Raw genomic sequence first — 6,000 nt, forward strand, 5'->3', positions numbered from 1 at the left:
TTTGCCTTATTTGAACAAGGTTTGAGCAGCTGGCCTCCTCTGATGAGCCAAAACTTGGTGACAGCGTACAGAGAAAGGAAGCTCTAGGCTGAACTTAATTTAACAGGAACTCGCAGTCATTTTATCCTCCAAAGTGCTAGATTTTAGTCTCTCAGGAATGACAGAACACATTGATAACTGGAAGCAAAGCAGATGGAAAACGGTCTACGGAAGAGGTGTTGTCAAGCAAAAGTATCAGAACTTGCCACCCCAAAATAGGCCCATTTGGCATAAATTCGATTTTGAGCTGAAGGACATTGAGAATGAGTAGATGCAGGGAAAACTCTAAGAACAGGGCACAAGCTTTCCTTTTGTGAGGACAAGTCACCTTCGTAAAAGGTGTCTCTCTCTCCTGTACGAGGACTCTTAAAGCAAGGTCATTCAAGAACCAGAGACCTCAAAGGTGAATTCCCTCCTGTTCTTCACAAGACAGTTTCTGCTCTTATCAATGGAGAAGGCCAGGCCTCTGTCTGCATAGCAGCCCTGCCCGACAGCCCTCGTTCACACACAGCACTTTTCCTCATCCCCTCCTCATAACTTGCCTCCTCCACCCAGAAGCCCTCAACCCTTCTCCTTTGCTGGTATTTAAACCCAGGCTCTGAACACCCCTGGGAAGCACTCATCTCTGGGGGCTCCCCTGTGGAAGCAGAGGCTATAATCTTTGGTTTGGATTTCTCCTAGTAGTCTGCTTTTGGCTGGTCTCACTTGTGTGGTCCAAGCTGGAGAACCTGAGATAAATAGAGACAAAATATTTTTCTTCCCCTGAACTACAGAGAAGATTGTGAGAAGTTTCCCAGGTTTCTAATTGACAACTTTTGGCAGTTTTCTGCCTAACATTAGCTGTTGGTGTGGCTCTTTACCTTTTTAATAAAATCATCTGAAAAAGCAAAAAGTGAAATAGTTTTCCTCAGTATGCCAAGAGAGTTATTGAATATAGAAAACTAATTTGAGCTATAGTTACTAAAAAACAAATTCACTACCTCGATAAAGGCTATTAAAATTAAAACCAATTAAAGGCCGGGTGTCGTGGCTCACGCCTGTAATCCCAGTGCTTTGGGAGGGTGAGGCGGGCGGATCACAAGGTCAGGAGTTCGAGACCAGCCTGGCCAATATGGTGAAACCCCACCTCTACTGAAAATACAAAAATTAGCTGGGCATGGTGGCAGGCACCTGTAGTCCCAGCTACTCAGGAGGCTGAGGCAGGAGAATCTCTTGAACCCAGGAGGTGAAGGTTGTGGTGAGCCAAGATCGCACCACTGCACTCCAGCCTGGGTAACAGAGCGAGACTCCGTCTCAGAAAAATAAATTAATTAATGAATTAAAAATTAATACTGGTGACTGACAGTATGTCACTTTGTATCTTTAAAAAATAGACACACTCCCAAAAAGTTTGTAACTCGTATTGTAACTGATACTTTCAGTACAAAACGTAATGACAGTAATTCCTACGGAAGGAATTCTGACTGATAGATGATAAACATGTATGAACTTAGGAAACTTATTTAGATCATATTTAAAGAAATATTGGCTGCGTGCGGTGGCTCATGCCCGTAATCCCAGCACTTTGGGAGGCCAAGGTGGGTGGATCACCTGAGGTCAGGAGTTTGAGACCAGCCTGGCCAACATGGTGAAATCCCATCTCTACCAAAAATATGAAAATTAGCCAGGCGTGGTGGTGCACACCTGTAATCCCAACTACTCGGGAGGCTGAGGCAGAAGAATTGCTTGAACCTGGTGGGGGGAGCTTGCAGTGAGCCGAGCTCGTGCCACTGCACTCCAGCCTGGGCGATAGAGCGAGACTCCGTCTCAAAAAAAAAAAAAGAAATATTGATATAGCCATCCTGAATTCTACCCTCAGACATTCTATTGTCTACAGAGTCGTTTTTCAGGACACGTTCACTTCTGGTGAGTGTGAGTCCATCTTTCTGGAGGTCACTACAAACCAGGCAGCCAGGGAAAAGACCACAGGAGCCAAAAAATCAAAGGCCAAGTGGAGGCAGATGCACAGGTCTGGGGCTCGGCCTTGGAGGTGAAGCTATTTCTGGATGTGACTGGACCTCAGCCCTAAAGAGGGGTGCTGGGTTCCTGTTGGAGCTGGGCAGTGGGGATTGGACATTTGGGTAGAGCACTGTCGGAGGTGTTCAACCCAGAGTGACTCCATCCTGAGCAGGGGCTGGTGAAATGAGACTGAGACCTACAGGGCTGCACTCCCAGGAGGTGAGGCATTGTCAGTCACAGGAGGAGCTAGGAGGTCGGCAAGACTGGTTTCACAAGATGCAGGTCATAAAGACCCCACTGATAAGACAGGATTGGGGAAAGCAGCCAGTCAAAATCTACCAAAACCAAGATGGCCACAAAAGTGACCTCTGATTGTCCTCACTGCTTATTATAAGCAAATTATAATGCATTAGCATGCAAAAAAAAACGCCACCAGCACCATGACAGTTTACAGATGCCAGGGCAATGTCTGGAAGTTACCTGATAGGGTCTGAAAAGGGGAGGAACTCTCAGAGCTGGGAATTCCCTGCCCCTTTTCTAGAAAACTCATGAATTATGCACCCCTTGTTTAGCATATGATCAAGAAATAGCCATAAAAATAGCCAGCAGGCAGCCCTCAGGCCTGCTCTGTCTGTGGAGTAGCCATTCTTTTGCTTGTTTACTTCTCTAGTAAACTTGCTTCCACTTTTTGGGCTCGCCCCAAATTCTTACTTGCGAGAGATCCAAGAAACCTCTCTTGCAGTCTGGATCCAAACTCTTTCCAGTAACAACACCACACACAAAAAGGGATGCCTTCCTACTGTAGCTGTTAGTAAGAGATGTGTCAAATGCCCTTGATACACTCTCTCTCAACATCTTACATCAATTTCATTGTAGCAACTATTGAAAATATAAGGTCTTCCAGTTGTCGCATCTTGTTTTCTATAGTGTTCTTCAAAAACGTTACATTAAATTAAGGTGGTTCTTAGGAATTGGAGGAGACAATGAGGTCAATCAACAAAAGAATCTGAAATACCACCACTACTGTAACACAGAAGTCTGAATGCATGAAAGTTGTCACAGTCAAAATGGAGTCACTGATGTCAAGAAAACCCTAACAAATAGAGCCAGGCAAGGCCATGAGGAGAGGGTGCCCTTGCATGAATGCCTGAACACAAAAAGTATCACAAAAGCATGCAAAAACCACAGCCACACACAAAGGCCTTTGCAACCGGACACAAGAAACACTTCTGCAAGGATGTCTGCCTACCAACTACCTGGCAACCTCAGACAGGTGTGTCACCCTTGTCATATATCTTTGTAGGAAAAAAAAAAAAAAAAAAAAAACTTTAGACAAATTAAATTTAACAGAGTTTCACTGAGTAAAGAGCAATTCTCAAATTGGGTAGGGACAAGGACAGGCTCCGACCTCGGACCAGGACAGGCTCAGAGCAACTTGGACATTGCCAGGTGGTCAGAGAAGATTTATGGACAGAAAAAGGCAAGTGAGGAGTGGAAAACGGAATCAGGCACAGAAACAGCCACATGGGTGACAGCTCGGCATTTGCCTTACTGGGACATGGTTTGAACGTTTGGTTGCCTGGAATTGCCCAAAGCTCGGTGAGGGGCAGAAGAGTAGGTGTCTGTTTACACACCCAGCTACTGTGCACAGAGAAACCTTTAACCTGAGTTTAAAATATGTAAGGCAGTAGTTTCACACTAAATGCAATGTAAGGACAGCCAAGGATAATTACCCTGACAAGTATGTAATCCTCCTCCTTTTTTCCTTTAAAAACCTTTGTCTTCCTTTTCCTCCCTGAACACACACAGCGTTTACTATGGCGTGTGCACTCCCATAGCAATGCTTTATTTCCAGATAAATCTCTTTTCTTTTAGAGAACCTCTCTGTTTGTTTTTTAGGGTGACAAGTGATGGGAAGGGCTGGGAAATTTGGTACCTTGGCCCTCAGGCAGCATTTGGAAGAGGGCCACCATTTTCTCACATTTACTCAGATCAGTAAATTAAATTTTCTGTTGGAAATATTGATGTTACAATTAAAAATGTATACTTTCTTCTTCTAGGCAGAATAATCATTGTTCTTCAATTTTGAGAGTTGGCGGTGATCTCATATGCAGAATATCTATACCCAATAATGAACACTTTTCCCTTTCATTTGACTGTGGACAACATGAAAAAGCTCCTTAAGTACAACAACGCTCAGATGACACAATTTCATTCCTGATTTGGGGTTTGCATTGCAATGTGGAAAAACACTTAGGATAAATAATAAACCATTTGGATTTTTTTTTCTCGCTTTAACAGAAGTATGTTCCTGGTCCTAGCAACATCAAAGACAATAAAGAAGCTGATGGGTTGGCCTCAGAAGGATCTAGAACATCAGGGGACGAATCTTCACAGGTGTTGCCTGCCCTCCTGGAGGCTGCCCTGCTGGTGCTAACTTCTGGGGACTCTTCCCACTGTCCCGGGCGTCTCTATGCAACGCCTTGGCACCCTGATCTCTTTCCACATGTTTCCAGCATTGTTATGAGCAGCTTAGCCAGTTATAAAGTACACCAGGCTTCATGTTGGATGTTCATGGCTGGAGGGTCCCTGGGCCATTCAGCTTAGAGCCTCCACTTGCCCGTTGCTTGTGAATTACGTGTCATTATTTGCTGTAGTGCTCAAAATATGTCCTGGAATTTAATGAACAGTTGGTTCAAAAATGTTCTTAAATGCTTTAGGCTTATCTGATGGAAAGTTGGAAAGATTAGCCTGCAGTCACATTTTTAAAATTCTTTCAGTGCAGCCCAAGCAGAGGGTCCCTTCGCTCTTCAGACCTGGAAAGTCGTCCTTAAGTCTGTACTTGAATCTTGATCTCGTATTTTCTGATGAAGGGCAGGGTTCGGTTTCTGAGCCCCACCTCACGCTTCCTCCCCTCTCAGCTTTGGTCTTTCAGTTGGAGAGATGGCCTCCAGCCCTTGTCCTTAATGCAGCCTCCACTTCCTGGTACAAACTGTGTACCAGTCAAGCTCTTCCTGAGACCTGCCACTCATCGAATAATTTGCAAATTGCATTTTTTTTTAAACTTAGGATATGCTTATGTGGATTTAAGAGCAGGGTGGCAATAGGCCAATGGAAAAGGGCACTGGCCTCCTGAGGCTTAGAGGGGCTGCTCTGACAAGCAGTGCTGCTCTCCAGAAGAAACTCTGAGAGTTAAGCCCACAGGCCTCTGTTCATTTATAACTTTGCTTGGCACAGTGAGAAATCTCATTGTAAGGAACTGGAAGCCGGGAGCTCAGTTGTGTTTGTGAATCCACTGCTGGGTGCCCTCGCTCTGGTGTGCTCTGGGTAGAGATGGGCCCAGCCTTGGGGTCCTGAAACGATCAGGGCTAATGGCCACTCTGAGGGCAAGCCTGAAAAAGCAAGGCTTAAGGAGCAAGCAGAGAAATCCCACAGTGAGACACGCTAACTGCTGCAGAAATGGCTTGGAACGTGGATCCTTGGGCTGATCTGATGAGAGGCCAATATAAATTTGATGAAACACTGACACGTAAGAGCCCAGGAGCCTGACACTCACAGAGGCTGGGGGCCGCCATGAGCCTGACACTCACAGAGGCTGGGGGCTGCCACGAGCCTGACACTCACAGAGGCTGGGGGCCTGCCACTCACTCAGGCCTCTTTACATGCACCTTCCTTGGCTCCAATGTCAGGCCCTTGGGATCCCGGTGACACCGAGCACCCCTCTGTCGGGTGCCCTTTATGGTTCCTACTTGTGGTTCATCCCAGAACATTCCTCAGGGGCAGCAAGAAGGGAGGGTCCAGTGCGTTCCACCGAAGACCAGAGTTCCACCGGTGCAGGGGAGGGTCCAGTGCATTCCACTCAAGACCAGAGTTCCAGCAGTGCAAGGGAGGGTCCAGTGCATTCCCCTCAAGACCAGAGTTCCAGCAGTACAAGGGAGGGTCTAGTGTGTTCCACCCAATACC

Source organism: Pongo abelii, chromosome 12 (genome assembly GCF_028885655.2).
Source record: "Pongo abelii isolate AG06213 chromosome 12, NHGRI_mPonAbe1-v2.0_pri, whole genome shotgun sequence".
NCBI lineage: Eukaryota > Metazoa > Chordata > Mammalia > Primates > Hominidae > Pongo > Pongo abelii.